This window comes from Vipera berus (assembly GCF_964194415.1).
Source record: "Vipera berus genome assembly, chromosome: W".
Taxonomy (NCBI): domain Eukaryota; kingdom Metazoa; phylum Chordata; class Lepidosauria; order Squamata; family Viperidae; genus Vipera; species Vipera berus.
This window is the reverse complement of record NC_138210.1, coordinates 59,962,148-59,984,055: the sequence shown is the minus strand read 5'-3', so window position 1 is coordinate 59,984,055 and position 21,908 is coordinate 59,962,148. Positions and strand designations below refer to the sequence as shown.

Below are 21,908 nucleotides of genomic sequence, written 5' to 3'. Positions count from 1 at the left end.
CCAAGAAGAGTTCCGACACTTTTTTTTAAAGAAAAAAAGCACTGATGATGACAATGATGAAGTTATCTATTCAGTTATATGCAACTCTTGATGATTCTATGGACCAGGTCCCTCCATATCGTCCAATCTTGCACTACTTCTTTGAATTGTTCTATGCTGTGGCTGGGGCTGCTTGATGGCTCAGTGGTTAAAGATGCTGAGCTAGTCAGCTGGAAAGCTGACATCCTAGGTTTGACAACTAAGCACTGTATGATGATGTGAGCTCCCATCACTTGCCCCAGCTCCTGCCCGTCTACCAGTTCAAAAGCAAACAATTGCCAGTAGATAAACAGGTACCACTTTGGTGGGAAGCTAACAGCTTCTGTGCACCTTGTGCTGGCCACATGACCATGGAAATGTCTTTACACAATGATGGCTCCCTTGGCTAGGAAATGGAGATGAACACCCTCTCCTACAGTCAGAAATGCCTGGACAGGGGAAACCTTTACCTTTTATTTTATGCTGTGGCTGCTGTCAGCTTTGATGGCGTCCAGCCACTGCGTTCTTTGGCAGCCTGGTTTCCTTTTACTGGTAACTCTTCCAAAAATAATTGCTTTCTCCAGTGAATTTTGCCTTACAGTGACATGTCTGGTGTCATGCACTCCAGTACTTCCTTGTTAGTCACCTTTACTGTCCAAGGAATATGCAGGAGCCTTTTCCAGCTCCACAACTCTAAGGAGTCAATTTTCTTTCTGTCTTGCTTTTTTAAAGTCCAACTTTCACAACTATAGATAGCTATGGAGAACACAATAGACTTGACTAACCTATATTTGGTTTCCAGGCTGTTCTCTTTCATTGCTATACAATCCTGTGCAATCCAACTGTTTATTTCTGGGCTGTATTCACACTCTGAGCAATCAGCAACCCTAGGAAAGTGAATTTTTTCCATGTATTCTATCTCTTCAATGTCAATTTCTATTTTGATGTTTCCATTCCTTGCAGTGTTCATGAGCTTGGTCTTTTTAATGTTCAAAAAGAGACCAAAATTCTTACTTCTTTGATTTTCTTCATCTGATTTTCCAGGCCTTCTTTGGTTTCTTAGAGAAGAATTGTATCATGGGCATATCACAGATTGTTGATGTTTCTTACTTATCTCTTATTGTTTGACTTTGGATCATTGTGGATATGCTCCCTTCTTCAGGGATGGCCAGTTCTATTTCTACAGTTGCATTTTGTTAAATATGGCCCAGTGTTCAACTCTGTCAAGGTTTTTCTGAATCCTGAGTCTATCACCTAAAATGTTAGCTATTTCCCACATCTTGGTGTTATCTGCAGATTTGATGGGTTCCCCTTTTATCCCCGCATCTAGGTCATTTATGAAGATATTGAAGTGTGATGGGTCTACAGAATCTTGAGTTACATCACTACATTTATAAGATTAGGACAACTATGAATTGTATGTTATTTCAAAATAACTATATTAAAACATGGAATGAAATTAAAGATATGTGAAAATGGAAGAAAGTACAAGTGTTATTGCTGGAAATAATTGTTGTGATAAAAATGAATGTTCTGCCTAGTATATGGTTCAGTTTTAATCATTTCTACCTATTTATTATGCCTGAAGGCCGACTCGTATATTTCTTTGGAAATTTGATGAAAAGGCACTTTCAATCAAATCAAAGCACTGAGCACTCTGTAAGCTAGGGAAAGGAGATATGATAATAAGGCCACATATTACATAAAAGAGTAATTTTGGAAATAGGTTCAATGAGCCCTCTTTGTCAATGAGTTGTAACCTTTTTTTGTCCAACACTTGTCAAGGAAGGGACAAATGTTGCTCTCTCTCAGTCCCTTCAAATAGTCATCTGAATTGTCATTGAGCTTTTTCTTGGTAACTAGCAATGGGACAAGACCTAGCAACCTTTTTGAAGAAGTTAGGCTAGTTAAAGGTGGAGGACATTTCAGAGTTTCCTCCATCATCTCCTGCTGCCCTTCATCATCTTAGTGTACACAAGAACTGAAGAAGGTTGATAGATAAACTGTTATGTTATTTATTTAAGTTCATAGGCTATGGGATTTTATAAGCACTCTCTTTTTTCTCCAAAGAATTGGGGCACATGGTGAAAAACTTCCATTCAAAAGCACCCAGGAGAGGAGAAAGACCCATAAGCCACAGTGGTGAACAGAGTTGCCCTAAATACAAAGTCCAAAGCCAGGGAACAAGGTGGCACTGTTCAAGCATTAGAGAGTGCTCAACAGCTTCTCCATCTAGTAAGATGTTGAAGATTTATGTTGCCTCTCCTTACAAAATGTTGCAATGTTAGGGGATTCAGAGACAACTGCTAACTTTATAGAGTTTGCAATGGTTAAGAGATTACTATAGGAGAAGAAGTGGCACAGCTTGCCACAACAGGAATTAGCTTAGAGTAATTGTATAGTCACAAATGGACTAAGTCCAGCACCTCTTGAATTCCATTAACCACTATTATTGCTAAATTAGTGCTAACCATTAGTTGACTAGATTCCATTGAATGGGCATAAGAAATAAATAATTTTATTTGGAAATTAACATGTAGTCTTGGACTTTTGTGTCTGATAATTTCATGCTTGGCAATAGATGGCCAGCTTTTGAAATTGGATCTGATTACACATGGCATGATCCCCCTCCATAACTAAGTATAACCCAGCTTACTAAACTTTTAACTCCCTATGTTGAGAAATCATTGCATTACCCAAACTCTCCAAATTTGCTTCTGCAGTTGCACCTTCCATCACAATTTAAAATAAAGACACAAATACTTGAAGAATGTATTTCAGAAAGAAAGAAAAAAAGAAAGAAAGAAAAAAAGAAAGAAAGAAAGAAAGAAAGAAAGAAAGAAAGAAAGAAAGAAAGAAAGAAAGAAAGAAAGAAAAAGAAAGAAAGAAAGATGTTTTGTGTATGAACATAGAAATTGCATTGACTGATGAGCATTAGAGATTGGCTGGGATGGAACTAAGGTATTGATACTGAGAATTAATATCCCAACTGAGGACAAAGCAGTGTTTTATAAACAATCTAATAGGATTTCGTATGAAATTTGGTGTTTGATGGGTGATTGGAATGCAGTGATCACCCCACAACTGGACAAAACTTCTCAGATAAATATTAAAATAATTGAATTATTTTTTTTTATTTTGATAGACACGTTAGGGCTGATTGATGTATTTATGAAAATGAATATTTTACCTAGTATATTTTTCAGTTTTAATTGCTTAAATCAATTTATTGTACATGTAGTTGGACTTAAATATTTGTCAGAAAATTTGATAAGAAAGGCTCATGGTACTTTCATGGTGTAAAAAAAATAAAAGCAAATTACAGTAATTGAATACAGACTTCTAGCTCTTTTCTCAGGAGAGATGAGCAAAATATAAGGAATTGAAAAGAACTTGATTATTTCCCCAATCATCAAAATTACAGATCCCTTCTTTAGCTTACTGAACTCAATTTTCAGAAAACCTAATAATAGGAGTGCTTATTCCTATCTTCAAAATATAATTTGTTGACTAGTATATAGAGAGCTATCATTTGAAGCATTTCTGTTCTAATCTTCATTTGATCTTCCAAGCTGTTTTATCTGCATTTTATTCTTAATATTTCTGTAATTTTTTCTCCTTTTTTCTTCTCCCCTTTCCTATTTCTTCTCCTAATGTTCATAAATAGGAGGATGTACTTTGTAAGATATATACTGAGAAATTTTCTCCCTGTGTACTGATTGCTCAAATCACTTTTAGATAAAGAGATTTATCTTTACTATGTGAAGAGATCATGGAAAAAATGAACAAACAGAAACTTTATTGCCTGTAAATGTGGTTATCCATGCAGAATTTTATTAACTTAAAAGCAATGAGGAAATCATCCCACTTTTTCCTTCCAAGCAAGAAATGAAAATTGCAGAATAGCTTCTGAAATATAAAACACTTTTTAAAAAGTGGCATTAGTTCAAAACACATTAAAAAACTGAAAGAAGCACAGACGATCCAAAACTGAAATATTCCAGTAGAGTTGCAAATGTTTTATTGGCCATATATATAAGGATAATGAAAAATGATGCCATGCAGTTTATCCTGGAGATAGGATATTTTTCTTCTATAGAAACCATTATCAATAATAGGATGGGTGTGACAAGAATGCTGCTCTTTGTATTCCTGTTCTGTATTACATCCAAATCATATGCTATCGATTGTAGCATACCTGATGACCCCCTTCCTATACCCCATCACTTTGCTCAGCCAGGAAATGTTATTTTGGGGACAATTACCTCTCAAGCCTTTTTCTTTCACAACAGCCCCTCCTTCACGGAAGATCCCACTCAGACATTGATCAATGAAGTGATGTAAGGAATTCTATTTTCAGATTAATAAATGCAAAATAATTGGGGGGGAGAGAAAAGCAACAGGATTATAGTGATAAGTGTTTTAAAATTTCATATCCATAATGTTATTAGGAATTTTCTATGAATTACTTTTCTCTTAATTGAAGTGTAAAAAATTGGCTGCTGAGTAGAAAACTCCATGTGCCTTTATAAACTGAACCAAATCCATATAAGATTCTTTTGATGTTCACTTTGTGATTCTTAAAAATTTGTAATTGTTGATGATAATTTGTCAAGCTATTAATAGCAGTGCTCCTAATCTACCTTCAAAATATCATGTTGAATACCGTAGTAAATAGAGAAGTGTCATTTGAAGCCTTTCTCTTCTAATCATCATAAAATATTCCAGTATTACTCTGATAGGAGTAATATTCTTTTTCTTATTTGTTTCCCATGTCAGAGCAGAAAATCAAAAAAAGAAAAAAAGAATACAAAACAAAGACCAAAAAAGAAAAAAAAGTGTATAGGACAAAATATTAAACCTATACACAAAATGTTCCCTCCAATTGAATACTGATAGATATTTTTCAGCAATAATAATTGTTCCCACCTGGCAAAACTGCTCCACAATTTCTGAACTTCTAAATCTATATTAGAAAAGTTAATATACAACATTAAAATATTACAAATATAGAAATCGATGATTAGTCAGCCAATTTGACCTACCCTCTATCTACTGTATAAAAAACAATTAACAAGTAATCCCAACAAAGCTAAATTTCAATTTAGCTATTAACAATTCATTATGGTATTTTATTTGCAGAAAATTCACAACTAGCTTCTAATCTCTTAGCAATCCACCACAACTATCATCTCTGTTCAGGATCTAATACCATTGATTGATTCTTAATAATAAAAACAACTCCTTCCAGTTTGTCCTCTTTACTTTTCTTTAACAATATACAGTAAGTGGAATATTTTCAAACAACTTCTTGCTTCCAAAGGATGTGAGACTCCATTGAAGATATTTCCACAGCATTTGTTGTTCAATAAATTTTCCTGAATAATGGGACACAATGTCTCGTAACAGCTGTCTTCTGACTGCATGTAATTGCTCTATTTTGCAGACTCCATCAGCTTTTCTGAGATGGTCCAGTTCATTAATGCCACTTTCAACCTGCTCTAGCAAGTGTTTAGTTTTCAAAGAAAACTCATTCTCTTTCAAATCTAATAATAATAATAATAATAATAATAATAATAATAATAATAATAATAATAATAATAATAATAATAATAATAATGTTGGAAGGGACCTTGGAAGTCATCTAGTCCAACCCCCTGCTCAGGCAGGAAACCCTATACCATTTCAGGCAAATGGCTGTCCAGTCTCTTCTTAAAAACTTCCAGTGTTGGAGCATTCACCACTTCTGGAGGCAGGTTGTTCCACTGGTTAATTGTTCTAACTGTCAGGAAGTTTCTCCTTAGTTCTAGGTTGTTTCTCTACTGGACTAGTTTCCATCCATTGCTTCTTATCCTGCTTTCAGGTGCTTTGGAGAATAGCTTGACTCCCTCTTCTTTGTGGCAGCCCCTGAGATATTGGAACACTGCTACCATGTCACCCCTCACCCTTCTCTTCATTAAAGTACACATACCCAATTCCAGCAACCGTTCCCTATATGTTTTAGCCTCCAGTCCCCCAATCATCTTTGTTGCTCTTCTCTGTACTCTTTCTAGAGTCTTGACATCTTTTTTACATCGTGGTGACCAAAACTGGATGCAGTATTCCAAGTGTGGCCTTACCAAAGCATTGTAAAGTGGTATTAGTACTTCACTTGATCTTGATTCTATCCCTCTGTTAATGCAGCCTAGCACTGTGTTGGCTTTTTTGGCAGCTGCAGCACACTGCTGGCTCATATTGAAGTGATTGTCTACTAGGACTCCGAGATCCCTCTCACAGTTACTACTATTCAGCAAGGTACCACCTATACTATAACTGTGCATTTGATTTTTCCTGCCTAAATGTAGAACCTTACTTTTTTCACCATTGAATTTCATTTTGTTAGATAGCGCCAGTGTTCGAGTCTGTCCAGATCCTCCTGTATTTTAAGCCTATCTTCTGGAGTATTGGTTATTCCTGCCACCTTGGTGTCGTCTGCAAATTTGATGAGTTCCCCATCTATCCCCTCATCCAAATCGTTAATGAAGATGTTGAAGAGCACTGGGCCCAGAACAGAGCCCTGGGGCACCCCACTACACACTTCCCTCCATGTAGATGCAGATCCATTGAGGACTACAATCTGAGTACGGCTGGTCAGCCAGCTACGAATCCATCTGATGGTGATGCTGTCTAACCCACATTTTTCCATCTTATCAAATAGTTGGTTGTGATCTACTTTATCAAATGCCTTACTGAAGTCCAAGTAAATTATATCTACAGCATTCCTTTGGTCCACTAATTTTGTCACTTGGTCAAAGAATGCAATAAGATTTGTCTGGCATGATCTGTTTTTGACAAACCCATGTTGACTTTTGGTAATGACTTTGTTTGCCTCTAGGTATTCGCTGATTCATTGTTTGATTATCTTTTCCAGAATCTTCCCAGGTATTGAGGTCAGGCTGATAGGTCTGTAGTTTCCTGGATCTATTTTTTTCCCCGTTTTTGAAGATGGGAACTACATCAGCTCTCTTCCAGTCCTCTGGTAGTTCCCCAGTGCTCCAGGATCTTTGAAAAATATAGTTCAGTGGTTCTGAGATCACGTCTGCCAGTTTCTTCAGAACTTTGGGGTGTAATCCATCTGGTCCTGGTGATTTGAACTCATCTAGGCTGGACAAGTGTTCACTTACCATTTTCTTGCCTATCTTAACTTGCGTTTCTATTCTGTTTTTTTATGGCACTGGTTTTGGTAGGTTGGACTGTTTTTTCCCTTTGTGTAAAGACAGATGCAAAAAAAGAATTTAAATAGTTCTGCTTTCTTCCTATTGCTTGTCACCTTCTTGCCACTTTCCCCCACTAATGGACCAATCATTTCCTTAACTTTTTTCTTGTTTTTTATATGTTGAAAGAAGCTTTTTTTTGTTATTTTTGACTTTGGTCGCAAGCCTTAGTTTATTTTGAGCCTTTGCTTTCCCCACTTCATCTTTGCAGGCACGGGCTATTTGCTGATATTCTGACTTAGTTATGTGCCCCTCTTTCCAATTCTTATACTTGTCCTTTTTATCTTTCAATTTATCAGAGAGTTCTTTATGCAGCCATGCTGGTTTCTTTTGAGAGCTGTTATTTTTCTTCTTTGTTGGTATTGTACTAGGCTGGGCCTTTATTATCTCACTTTTCAAAATTTCCCAAGCTTCTTGAGTTGTTTTCCCCTTTAGGATTCTCATCCATGGAATTCTTCCCAAGGTCTCTCTAAGTTTATTGAAATTAGCTCTTTTAAAGTCCAAGACTCTAGTTTGGCTGTGTTCTATTGCTTGTGCTTCCAGAATGTTGAATTGCAATATTGCATGATCACTTCCCCCCAAGGTTCCTGTGGCTTTGACATTTTCTATCATTTCATCTCTGTTCGTGAGAATTAAATCCAATATGGCTAATCCCCTAGTTCCCTTCTCTACTTTTTGGGAAAGAAAGTTGTCTGCTAGGTTTGTCAGGAATCTGTTTGATCTTCCACTTGGTGCAGAGTTTGTCTCCCAGTTGATATCAGGGTAATTACTGTAAAGTCCCCCATTACTATTGTGATCTGTTAACATCAAATTAATTTCCATTCCATCCAATTGCATAACTGATTTAACTATTGTTGCCTAAATCTAGATGTCTTCTATATCTGGATGTCTTCTTTGGGATGATATGAAATCATTAGGAATTCATGTAACATTTTATTTAATTTTGCATTTAAAACTTGTAAGTTGGCATTGTTTTTTCAAAAGTTTCCAAGAAGTCTTTAACATTTAACACATCTGAGTCCCATTTCTCTGCGTTGACCCTGGACTTAATGGAGCACAGTGGACTAACCCCAGCAGATGACATGGCTCTCCAAATCAACACAGACTGTGGAAACTTCACACTGGACTTCAAGCATCTTGCAGTGTGTGCCTCTCCAGAATCTGGGTCCTTGGTTTCCAAATGAGATGCAAAAGTTGCTCTCATCAGAAAAGAGGACTTTGGACCACTGAGCAACAGACCAGGTCTGTTTTTCTTTAGCCCAGGTAAGACGCTTCTGACGTTGTTGTTCAGGAGTGGCTTGACAAGAGGAATACGACATTTGAAGCCCATGTCCAGGATCCGTCTGTGTGTGGTGGCTCTTGATGCACTGACTCCAGCCTCCGTGCACTCCTTGTGAAAGTCCCCAACACTTTTGAATGGCATTTTCCTGACAATCCTCTCCAGGCTGCGGTCATCCCTGCTGCTTGTGCACCTTTTTCTTCCACACTTTCCCCTTCCACATAACTTTCTATTCATGTGCTTTGATACAACACTTTGGGAACATCCAACTTCTTTTGCAATTACTTTTTGAGGCTTTCCCTCCTTACGGAGGGTGTCAATGATGGTTTTCTGCACAACTGTCAGGTCAGCAGTCTTCCCCATGATTGTGATTCCTACTGAACCAGACTGAGAGACCATTTAAAGGCTCAGGAACCCTTTGCAGGTGTTATGGCTTAATTAGCTGATTAGAGTGGAACACTTAGAGCCTAGAATATTGCACCTTTTCACAATATTCTAATTTACTGAGATTGTGAATTTGGGGTTTTCATGAGCTGTATGCCATAATCATCACAATTATGACAAATCACGGCTTGAACTATGTTGCTTTGCATGTAATGAGTCTATCTCATATATAAGTTTCCCCTTTTAAGTTGCATTACTGAAATAAATGAACTTTTGCATAATATTCTAATTTTCCGAGTTTCACCTGTAGTCTAAGTCTGTCTTATAGGCAAGCTTTCTAAGCAGAGTGTTTAAGGACAGAAAGAATAGATATTCATTAACAGATTAATACAGAAGCAGCTAAGAGAATAATTCTCACAGTAGAGAAAGAGAGAAAAGAGAAAGTTCCTGTATTTTTTAGGATAAAAAGCAAGAATATATGCAAAAGCAAATGAGTTATTTTAGACAGACTAATAAAATGGAAAATTCTTAGAGTAAAAATCCAGTATAAATCAGCTCAAGTCACTTTCACTGGAAAGAAAAATAATCCCTCATGCCACTTAGTTCCTTGCAGCAAATGAGAAAGTACCGTATTTTAAAAATCTGGAGTAAAGCAATGAAAGTTTACATTTGCAATCAAGCAAAGGGGTATAGAAGAAATCAGCATCCATCTAGGTCAGGCATGCCAAACTTGCGACATCACGTGACGTCGCGCGACGTATCGAAACTTTTTCCCATTGCTGAAAATGGGATGGGCGTGGTTTCTCCGTGATGCTCCGGCCCGCGGGCCGGCAGTTTGACACCCCTGATCTAGGTGATTAACAATTAAACTTCAAAAGGTAAAAACAGAGCCATGTCTAATACAAGCAGCAGTTAGAAAAGATAGAGACTGAACTCCCTCTGGCTTCTTTTACTGAGAATCGCAAACCTCTAGACTTCACTTCTCAGGCAAGTATGTAGTCATCCAAAGGCCATCATGGTTAGTTCCTAGCTGCTCCCATTCAAATCTGGGCAGTGTGTTCCCAAAAATTGGCTTTGGCAGCAAAGTCAGTTGTGTGTCAGCAGGGAGAAAAAATTGCCCTACTGCTAGCATGTCATTTTCTGGAGCTCTTAATGTCATAAAGTATTATAGGTCTGAGTATACAAGTATAAGAGAAATACAGGATACACTTTTTATGTTGTTTAATTACATTGATAGTTTTTATTGCAGTTATGCACTAAATGTGTATCAGCATATCCTTGCTTTGGTGTTTGCTGTCAAAGAGATCAATAGGAACCCTGAGCTCTTACCGAATATCACTTTGGGTTTCCACATTGTGAACAACTACTTCCCTGCAAGGATAACCTATAAGGCAATCCTGAGCTTACTTTCTACACAGCAGAAGTTTGTTCCCAACTTTACCTGTGATTTAAAGAAAACATTTATCGCCGCCATTGGAGGACGTATGACAGAGACTTCATTCACCATGGCCACAGTTCTTGCCAACTACAAGATTCCACAGGTAGATCTTGAGATCTCTCAGTAGAAATCCCACGTTTCTTTAATTCCTTCCATTCTTAAAGTTCTTTTAGACCCCTTTTCAGAACTGATGTTCACAGGGGAAAATCTAGAAAAATAGCAATAGCATTTAGACTTATATGAGGGCAATTAGGAAATAATCTTCCATTTGGTTATCAATGACAGACACTCGCTGATACAGAAGTTTTATTATACACATTATAAAAGATTACAACATTACATTACTTTTCAATATAATTGCCATTCAAATTGAGGTTTGAAACTTCTTAGTAGTAGTTGCTCGATGCCAAATCTGGGCTATAAAGGCAGTTATCAAAAACATCTCAACGGAACTGCTTCAAAAGTTCTTGAGTGTCTCTAGTGGTGTGCAGGCAAGCATTATCGTGAACCAACACAACACCAGAAGTGGTGCCATAGAAAATCCTGCCAAATGTGAAGATGCCAAAGGAGTACTGCTAGTGAAGTTCATGGAGAATGGTTCAACCATCAATTCAGAAGTCTATTGTGAAACGTTATGAAAACTCAGATGAGCCATCCATAACAATCGTAGGGGCATGCTGACTTGCAGTGTGGTGTTGGTTCATGATAATGCTCACCCTCACACAGCTAAATGCATCCAAGAACTTTTGAAGCAGTTCTGTTGAAATGTTTTTGATCAACCCCTCTATAGCCCAGATTCTGCACTGAGCGACTACTACTAAGGGATTTCAAATCTTGTAAGATGTTATGACAAGTGCCTCAATTTGAATGGCGATTATGTCAAAAAGTAATGTAATGTTGTAGTTTTCTAATGTGTATAATAAAAGTTCTGCATCTGCTAGTTTCTGTCATTGATAACTAAATGGAGGATTATTTCCGACTTGCCCTCATATACCAGTTTACAGTGCTTTACAGCCCTCTATGTTTTTCAGAGTCAACGTATTGCCCCCAACAATTTGGTTCTCATTTTACTGACCAAGGAAGGATAGAAGTTTGAGTCAATCTTCTGCATTGTACAGTAGATTCAATTAGTATAAATATGAATAAACTGTATGGATGATTAAATATTTAGACACCAAAAAGTCTTTGCAGTTTCCCCCAAATATGGAAGATTAGCAAACTCCTGTTGGCATTGAGTTTCAAAGTGGTTGGATCACTACAGAAAATACTCTGTCTTTCCTACATGCTGCTGGACTCTCTTCAGGTAGGCAAACTAAAAATCTTTTACATATCATATACGCCTGGCTTTGATCTTAGGCTATGTTTTAAGCATTTCCACAGTCAGTTAAAATGGGCTTAGAAAAACATAGGCAATCCTTGTCACTGATATAGTAGTGCAAATATAAGAAATGACTACATAATTTCCAGCAACACTTCAGTGCCATTTTTTGCCTTAGTTATCATAAAGATAAAAAAAATTTCTTAATCTCACATAATGGTTCATTATTTGCTATATAATGCCTTTCAGCTGACCTTCGGAACATTTTCTCCAGTACATGATGAAAAAAATATATTTCCATCCTTGTACCAGATGGTCCCAAATGAAATGCATCAATTCACTGGGGTTATTCGATTACTTCAACATTTTGGATGGATATGGATTGGTGTCTTGGCTGTGGATGATGATTATGGGGACATGTTTTTGCAGAAAATTGAACCGTTGCTTTCTCAAAACAGCATATGTTATGCTTTCATTCTTAGAACACCACCGAAGGGATATATAGATGAATATATACACTTGATGTCAATGGAGTTAAGATATGATCAACTCTTTATGGAGGATAAAGTCAAAGTGTGTTTAATCTATGCCCTAACCCCAGCCATGGAAAATCTGAGAGTGATCATCTTTGTAGCATCTTGGACTTCACTCCAACCTTTGGGTAAAGTGTGGATTATTACATCCAATTGGAATTTTGAATCATTGTCTATTCAGAGACTTTGGGATATACAGAGTTTCCATGGTGCTCTATCATTTGCAGTTCGCTCAAAAGAGCCACCTGGATTCCAAGAATTTCTTCAGACTGTAAGGCCATCTTGGGTGAAAGAAGACAATTTCATTCAGAATTTTTGGGAGCAGGCATTTGACTGCCCATTACACATTTCCAGTATAAATGAAGATAACAAGGTATTGTGCACTAGGGATGAGAAGTTAGAGAGTCTGCCGAGTATATTATTTGAAATGAGGATGACTGGACACAGTTACAATGTTTATAATGCCGTACATATTATGGCACATTCTTTGCATGTCTTACTCAAGTCCAGATCAAGGTATAGAAATGCAATAGGAACAGAAGAAGTAATATTTCAGGATTTAAAACCATGGCAGGTATATTATTTTATTTCTAATACATAAAAATTGTTTGTTAGTTGTGCCATTATGTAGTGGGAATGATGTTACACATAAAGCTACTGGGAATAATGTTACACAGCACTGTTATACAAATCAATTTTATTGAATAAAAAAAACTTCCTCTTGAAGAAAATAAAAGTTTTTACATTAGTAGTAGTATTATGGGGATATTTCTTTCTTAATTAGGAATTTCATAACTATTAATTTAAAATATTATCTCTGGTTTAGAAGGAAGTGGTCTTCTATTCTGTAGAATTTACTGGGTCCATAGCCTTTATCCAAAGTTGGGCATTATTGTTTTCCCTAGGAGCTGTAGTTTTACATGTTACTTTGTTTTGAATTCTATGAGCCACGGAGAACAAAGCAGACTATGAAGTGATGTTGTGGAAGTGCGAAAGAATAATATAGTTTATTTTTGGGTTATTTTGGAAGGTCAGAATGTAGAAAAGGTAACCATGCCTTCTAAAGTTCAGGGTGGGTTATTAATTTTAGATGATCTTTGTGTTCAATGAGTACTGGCCACTTTGTCATGGAATTTGCAAATCACTATCTGAGTATTCGTTCTGATGTGCTTTCAGATTCTATGTAGCCAAAACCTGTCAGTTAAATGCCCTCACATTCCTGAAAATTCTTGCAGACAGGTATCTGTCATAACACCATTATAATTTGTACAGTATAAATCTCTGCCTTGAAGATAGCAACTATGCTTAGTATTTTTTTTAAAAGAGCGGCTAACATGTTGATGAGCTGAAAGAGAGAGGCTATAATTATAAAATATGAAACATATATTATGGCAACTAGTCTGGTGTGGTGGTTAAGGCACTAGGCTAGAAATAGGGAAATGTTTCTTCTACTCCTTATTAGACACAAATCCAGATTGTAATGACAAACCAATTCTGGACATCTTGCCAAAAGAACTGCAGAGTCTTGTCCAGATAGCAGTCAACACCAACTTGGAGAAACCCTCAGTCTTCATTTGTGTTTTTCAAAGTAGGATAGATCAGATTGCAATAATTTTCTGTAGTTGTTTGATTTCAATGTCTTGCTGTTAATTTCTTTCATTTTTTTAAAAATATAGTTTAACTCTTTCTTGAAAAGCATCGTATTCAACAACAGTATGGGAGACTCTATTACATTTGATGAAAACAGAGAACTGATTACAGGTTTTGATGTTGCAAACTGGATTACTTTCCCCAATAATTCCTTTTCTCGAGTCAAAGTTGGAACTTTGGAACCTCGGGCTCCATCAGGCAGAGAACTAACTCTTAATGACAATCAAATTGTATGGCACAGAAGCTTTAACCAGGTGAGAAGAAGCTGTAGATTGTCAACTAATAAGAAAAGTAAAACACTATTTGGAGCAATTGTCAAATACATAGCAGTAATTGAAGAAAATGATTTCTTGGTTTCTTGGGGCTTTTCAAGCTGATGTGGTATAAAATTTTTCTATATATGCAATTGAACACTGCCGTGTCTATGGCAGGTTTGTGGCAAATGCTTCTAATTGTGCTTGGAAACAAAAGTTGCCAGTGTAACTGTAGATAGCTCCAGACCTATGACCAGTCACTTAAGATCCTTTCAGATTTAAAATGGATTGAAAAAAAGTTATTTATGGCCTGTCCTCAATGCTTCTGCCTCCATTGTTGTTGCATGATTACATTTCAGGCACACAGCAACTGACTCAGATTTATGAACCACTGAAGTTTCTCATGGTCACATGACCATGATTTGAAGAATTTTTTAAAGTTTTAACTTTTCACATAATGTGTCATGGTTCCAACAGATGAAACTTTTCAAAAGAACTTTGAGGCGTTGTTTATCTTAAAGAATCTTTTATTTGAGAAACAAGGTATCAGCACTACATAGTTGAAACCAGAAACTAAATTCCCCTCCTCTGGATACAAAGTAACAAAGTGTAATTCCCTCCTCCAATAACCAGTCATAAATCACATTCCCCAATTAGCTTGAGGTGGGGGCTTTCTCCCCAGCTCTGCAGCCAGTCAAAACACTCTAGCTCTGGGCCCAATGTCCTTGGGTTCCCACAACTAAGTTATTATTGTTATGACTAGCTGGACTCTCATCCCTATTCCCCCTCCCAGCAGCAACTAATTGTAAAAGCAATAGAGAAAATGGCTGCATTTCCATCTGTTGTCAAAGCAAGAGCATCTGATGTTAGCAGCGTTGACATAGTGTCCTGACTCCAAGAGCAACATCTTATCACTGAAATTCTGCACCCCATAGTGATTATAAGTCAGGGACTACCTGTAGTGCCACATTTTGTTTTTTAACATTCTGACTGCAAAAGAACCTGGATTCCATTTGCTCAGGTTCATAAAAAGTATCAACTAAAGAATTCATTAGGAGCAATCTGTACATCTGTAAGATCCTGTGAAAGCATAACTTTCTGCCATTCCAGATTCTCCACTAGAATATCCAAAGAAGTCAATGCCAATTATTTCCCTTTAACTCAAGTTTCTTCATTTTCATCTTCTTCTGTTTCTTCATCCTGGTTGTGGGTTCATATTTAGGACAGCTCTATTAATACAAATATTTTATCCTTTGATTCTTTCATATATATTGCTGTTCAGGGCCTTCCTATTTCTGTGTGCAGTGACCACTGCTCTCCAGGCTCCAGGAGAAAGAAGAAGGAAGGAAAGAAATTTTGTTGCTATGATTGTGTGCCATGTTCAGAAGGTCAGATCTCTGCTGAAACAGGTGGGACAAAAGATGTGAGGACTTTGGCTAACTGACCAGCAAAAATCCAGTCCAGTGCTCTGATCTATTTAAAGAGAACAAAAGCAAACACAACACAAGACAAGAAAAAGTCCCCCTCCACACTTATAATATTCTCTCTTCTCTTGCTCTGTCTCTTGCTGTGTCATTTATCTCCTTTTCTTGCATGTATAAAGGTAGTCCTTGACTTACAATAGTTCATTTAGTGATTGTTCAAGTTACAACAGCATTGAAAAAGGAGTTTTTAAAACTTACAACTGATTCATATTTAAGATAGTTGGGATATCCTGGGGTCATGGGATCCTCAATTTTGTGTCATTCTTACAAGCAAAGTCATTAGAGAAACCAGATTTACTTAATAAATGTGCTACTAACTTAACTACTATAGTGATTCACTTAACAAGAAAGGTTTTAAAATGGGGCAAAAACTAACTTAATAACTGTATCACTTAGAAACAGAAATTTGGGGGTTAATTGTGATCATAAATTGAGGACTACCTGAACTTTTCCCAAGGTCTCAACATCTTTTTTATAGTATGGTGACCAAAATTGGTTGCAGTATTCCAGGTGTGGTCTTACTAGTGTTTTAAAAAGTGGCACTAATACTTTGTGTGATCTTGATTCTATGCCTCTGTTTATACAACCCAGGATTGTATTAGCTTTTTTGGCTGCTGCTGCACACTGCTGGCTCATAGTCAAGTGATCGTTCACTAGGACTTCAAGGTCCCTCTCATAGTTGCTGTTTTTGAACCAGGTCTCACAAAATCTATTAGTAAACCCATCATTTTACAAATGAAGGGAGGGACAGAAAACACTTATCTTTGCTTTTGATTTTCAATCAACACCCTGTATGCATAATGAAGATTCTCAGGCTTAAATTTATGTTATAAGACTGATGTTTCTTTTTGTATTAAAAATAATTTCTATCCTTTCTTCATAAAATAGGTAACATGATTCAACACCAATTGAATCTAGATTGATAGAAAGTTTGGTATATTGAAAAGATAACTTCTTTTTTCTTTTTTCCAGATATGGATGTCTGTATGAAATGTCCAGAAAATTAGTATCCCAACAATATTCAAAATCAATGTATTCCCAAAGTGTTTACCTATCTCTCTTACAATGAATCTTTGGGAATCCTCTTTGTTACATTGGTTATTTTTTTTTTCTTTGATTACAGTCTTTGTGCTTGGAATATTTTGGAGGCATCAAGAGACTCCAATTGTCAGAGCCAATAACCGGAGCCTCAGTTGTATCCTCCTCCTCTCCCTTCTTCTCTGCTTCCTCTGCTCCTTCCTCTTCATGGGAAGACCTGAAAAGATGACCTGCCTTCTCCGGCAAATGACTTTTGGCATTATCTTCTCAGTGGCCCTTTCGTCTGTATTGGCAAAAACCATGATTGTGATTCTGGCATTTATGGCAACCAAACCAGGCTCTGGAATAAGGAAATGGGTAGGGAAAGGACTAACCAATTCTATCGTATTTTTGGGTTCTTTCATCCAGGTGGGAATTTGCACTGTTTGGCTAAGTACTTCTCCCCCTTTCCCAGATACAGACCTGCACTCACTGAAGGGAGAAATCATAATGGAATGCAATGAGGGCTCAGTGATCATGTTTTACTGTGTCCTGAGTTATATGGGCTTCCTGGCTGTTGTCAGCTTTAACATTGCTTTCCAAGCCAGGAAGCTTCCCAGCAGTTTCAATGAGGCCAAGTTCATCACTTTCAGTATGTTGGTCTTTTGCAGCGTTTGGCTGTCATTTGTTCCAACGTACCTGAGCACTAAAGGGAAATACATGGTAGCTGTGGAGATCTTTTCTATCTTATCCTCCAGTGGTGGTTTACTGGGATGTATATTTTCCCCCAAATTGTATATCATTTTATTTAGGCCTGAGATGAACAAGAAAGAACATTTAATAAGGAAAGAAAAATAGTTGTCTTTTTGTATTCATATTTAATAAAATATCATTAGAATATTCCTGAAGTGTTTCTGTGGAGTTTTTGTTTGTATATTAATTTATTTTGTACAAATTTGAAAATATCTCCCTGACCGTGATTTAACTCCATTCATACACAAAGTGTGATATGAAGAAAAGAAGACTTTAAAAGGAGATCTGTTTCAAGATCAAAGAATGGATGTGTCCTATCCAGTTTAAGATTAATGATGATTACATGAATGGAAATTTAGATTAATTTAGATTATGTCCATAGTAAGACCACATCTGGAATACTACAGCCAATTTTGGTCACCATATCACAAAAAAGATGTTGAGACTTTGGAAAAAGTTCAGAGAAGAGCAACTAAGATGATCAAATGTCTGGAGACTAAAACATATGAAGAATGGCTGCAGGACTTGGATTTGGCTAGTCTAAAGAAAATAAGAAATAGGGGTGACATGATAGCAGTATTCCAGTATTTGAGGGGCTTCCACAAAGAAGAGGGCATCAAACTATTCTCCAAAGCACAATGGTTGGAAACTGAACAAGAGACAAGCAACCTAGAATTAAAGAGAAACTTCCTGACAGTGAGGACAATTAACCAGTGGAACAACTTGCCTCCAAAAATCATGGAGATTTTTAAGAAGAGACTGGACAGTCACTTGTCTGAATTGGTATAGGTTCTCCTGTTTAAGCAGGGGGCTGGACTAGATGACCTCTAAGGTCCCTTCTAGTTCTATTCTATTCTATGTATATATTGACCAAATCTGAAAGAGTTGCTACAGTATATACAAATATGGAATTTTACTAGATTTTGTATGGCCTCTTTGGACATTAAAGAATTAATGGGATAGTTTATGGGCTGTGTTCTTTCTTTGTGCATATATATATATATATATATATATATATATATATATATATATATATGTGTGTGTGTGTGTGTGTGTGTGTGTGTGTGTGTGTGTGTGTGTGTGTGTGTGTCAAATGTTAACTATTTAGATTACCTTGCTAGGCCCCAAACATGGGGCAAATCTTTATTTCCTGTTTTCAGCCTATCTTGAAGGCCATCGAACAGGCAGTAGTCACACCGGACAGCTCATATATATGTTTTCTGAGGTTTTCGCGGGTGCTTGTATGTAGATCTTTGGTCATTCGGGTTTTTCCCCCACGTAGAATTGGAGGTATCAGGGCCTGATACCTCCAATTCTACGTGGGAAAAACCCGAATGACCAAAGATCTACATATATATATATATATATATATATATATATATATATATATATATATATATATATGTATGTATGTATGTATGTATGTATGTATGTATGTATGTATGTATGTATCTATATATATGTTGTCTTCCGGGTGAGGTTCAAGGTTTTGGTAATGGTTTTTAAGGTCCTACATGGCATGGGTCCGGAGTACCTCGGGGATCACCTGCTGCCGGCGTCAACTTCCCTCTGCCCTGTGCGTTCCCACAGAGAGGGCCTCCTCAGGGTGCCACCGTTCAGAGAATGTCGGCTGGTGGCCCCCAGGGGGAGGGCCTTCTCTGTGGGCGCCCCGGCTTTATGGAATCAGCTGCCGGTTGAGCTCCGGACGGCACCTGACCTTCGCTCCTTCCGACGCGGTCTGAAGACCTACCTATTTGAGCAAGCCGGCCTGGCCTGATGGGGGATGTGCTGGGGTTTTTATTGGGGATTTTTAATATTATTCTACTGTTTTTAGTTCGGGCTCTTATTTAATTCTTTTTTAATTTTTGTATTCTGCATTTTTATGTGCCCTGTTCACCGCCCTGAGTCCTTCGGGAGAAGGGCGGTATACAAATATAATAAATGAAATGAAATGAAAATGTATGTATGTATGTATAGGTCAGATTTCTCTTCAATGATCTTCCACTCATTGCTCCTTTTCCTGCCCTCAGGTGCTTTGGAGAATACGTTGAGTCCCTCTTCTCTATGACAGCCCCTCAAGTACTAAAAGACTGTTACCTTAGCATGCCTAGTACTTCTCTTCCTTAGACTATACATACCTAGTTCTTCCAATTGTTCAGTTTATGTTTTAGTCTCCAGACCCCTTATCATCTTTGTTTCTTTTTTTCCTCTACTCTTTTTAGGATCCCAACATCTTTGTTTTATTCTGGTGACCAGATTTGAATGCAATATTCCATGTGCATTTTCATCAGTGCAGCATAAAGTGATACTATCACATCATGTGATCTTGAAACTATCCCTCTATTGATGAAACACAGGACTGTGTTAGAATTTTTGGTAGCAGCAGCACACTTAAGTCTCATACCTAAGTAGTGGTTTACTAAGAAACCTAGATCTATCTCATACTTGCTACTATGGAGCCAAGTAACATCTAATCTATACCTGTGCATTCGGTTTCTCTTGCCTAAGTGTAGGACCTTATTATTATTATTATTCCATGCCTTGGAAATGGTAGGTGAGTGCAGGTGCATGGGTTTGCATCCCCACTTGAATAAGCAGTGGGCAAAAGGGGCGTGTGCCCTCCACTTGCATGAGCAGTGGGCACGTGCATTCCATTTGAGCAAGCAGTGGGCAAGCATGGGCATGGGCACCCATATTCCTTTTACGTGAGCAGTGGACAACACAGGTGCATGCACTCCATTTGCCTGTGCTTGTCTACCATTCATATGGAACTCATGTGGGACCATCCCTGCTCCCCCATCCCCAGGCAGTCCTCAAAGCTAGAAAGGTTGGGGAACTCTGATGTAAAGTTTTAGCTACTGCCCCCAGCTTGGTGTAATCTGCAAATGTGACAAGTTCCCCTTCTATCCCCTCATCTAGACAATTTATGAAGATGTTGAAGGGTCCTGGCTCTAAGACGGAACCTTGAGGTACCCCACTGCATTATTCCCTCTATGCAGAGGTACTGAAAGTAATTGGTGAGCTAGTTGTGAATCCATCTGGTGGTGGCACTATTTATCCCACATGTTTCTATCTTACCAAGAAGTAAGCTATAATTTATTTTGTCAAATGCCTTACTGAAGTCTAATCAAACTACGCTTTGTCCACAGGGCTCCTCTCTGATTTATAGTTCCATTTTCTAGAAAATCCTATATTTCAATATTTGCTTAATATATGACAAAAAGGGTATGGATATTCCCATTAAACCAAGGAATAGTCTAAAGATGTTTCATTAAATACGAATAAAGTAAAAGGTAAAGGTTCCCCCGCACATGCGTGCTAGTCGTTTCTGACTCTAAAGGCCGGTGCTCATCTCCGTTTCAAAGCCGAAGAGCCAGCGTTTGTCCAAGGACGTCTCTGTGGTCATGTGGCCGGCATGACTAGATGCCAAAGGTGCACGGAACGCTGTTACCTTCCCACCGTAGTGGTCCCTATTTTTCTACTTGCATTTTTACATGCTTTTGAACTGCTAGGTTGGCAGAAGCTGGGACGAGTAACAGGCGCTCACTCTGTTACGCAGCACTCGGGATTCGACCCGCCAAACTGCCAACCATCTGGTCAACAAGCATGGTGCACAATCATAGCAGCAAAATTTTTCTCCTTCCTTCTTCTTTCTACTGGAACCTAGATCACAGTGATCATTACAAAGAGAGACAGGCAGCACCTTAACAGAAATATATATGAGGGAATAAAATGATAAAACATCTGCATAAACAGAACTTTCCAAAACAAGAAATACACATCTGTGGTGAAGAAAATAAAAATTGGAAAACTTCAATTAACAGGAGGGAATTGTCAAAAAGTTTTGTTTTCACAAAACTACTGCTATTTCTGAAGATGAGAATATGCAAACATAATAATAGTAATAATTACAAAAACAAAACAACAACAAAACAATAAAACAACAAAACAACAAAACAACAACAACAACAATAATAATAAAGTTGGAAGGGACCTTGGAGGTCATCTAGTCCAACCCCCTGCTCAGGCATGAAACCCTATACCATTTCAGAAAAATGGCTGTCCAGTCTCTTCTGAAAAATTTCCAGTGTTGGAGCATTCACAGCTCTGGAGGCAGGTTGTTCCACTGATTAATTGTTCTAACTCTCAGGAAATTTCTCCTTAGTTCTAGGTTGCTTCTCTCTTTGGTTAGTTTCCATCCATTGCTTCCTGTCCTGCCTTCAGGTGCTTTGCAGAATAGCTTGACTCCCTTTTCTATGTGGCAGCCCCTGAAATATTGGAACACTGTTATCATGTCACCCCTCGTCCTTCTCTCATTAAACTAGACATAGATTCGATTTTATAAATGGTTTTAACATGGCTGTAATGTGAGTCAATGTAGGCATAAAGCAAATTAAGGAGAAACTTCCTAACATTGAGGACAATTAAGCAGTGGAACAGCTTACATTCAGAAATCATGGGTGCTCCATCATTGGAGATTTTAAAGAAGAGGTTGGACAGTCACTTGTCTGAAATGGTGTAGGTTCT

The 21,908-nt window shown here is 37.6% G+C and overlaps 1 pseudogene across 1 annotated transcript; it reads left to right on the top strand.

Annotated features, from left to right (window-relative positions):
• Nucleotides 1-12,002: 12,002 nt before the first annotated feature.
• Nucleotides 12,003-17,486, top strand: LOC308676339 (vomeronasal type-2 receptor 26-like; annotated as a pseudogene). Its single transcript has 4 exons — nucleotides 12,003-12,596; nucleotides 13,900-14,127; nucleotides 15,410-15,536; nucleotides 16,584-17,486. The product of its transcript is annotated as a vomeronasal type-2 receptor 26-like (transcript).
• Nucleotides 17,487-21,908: the final 4,422 nt, after the last annotated feature.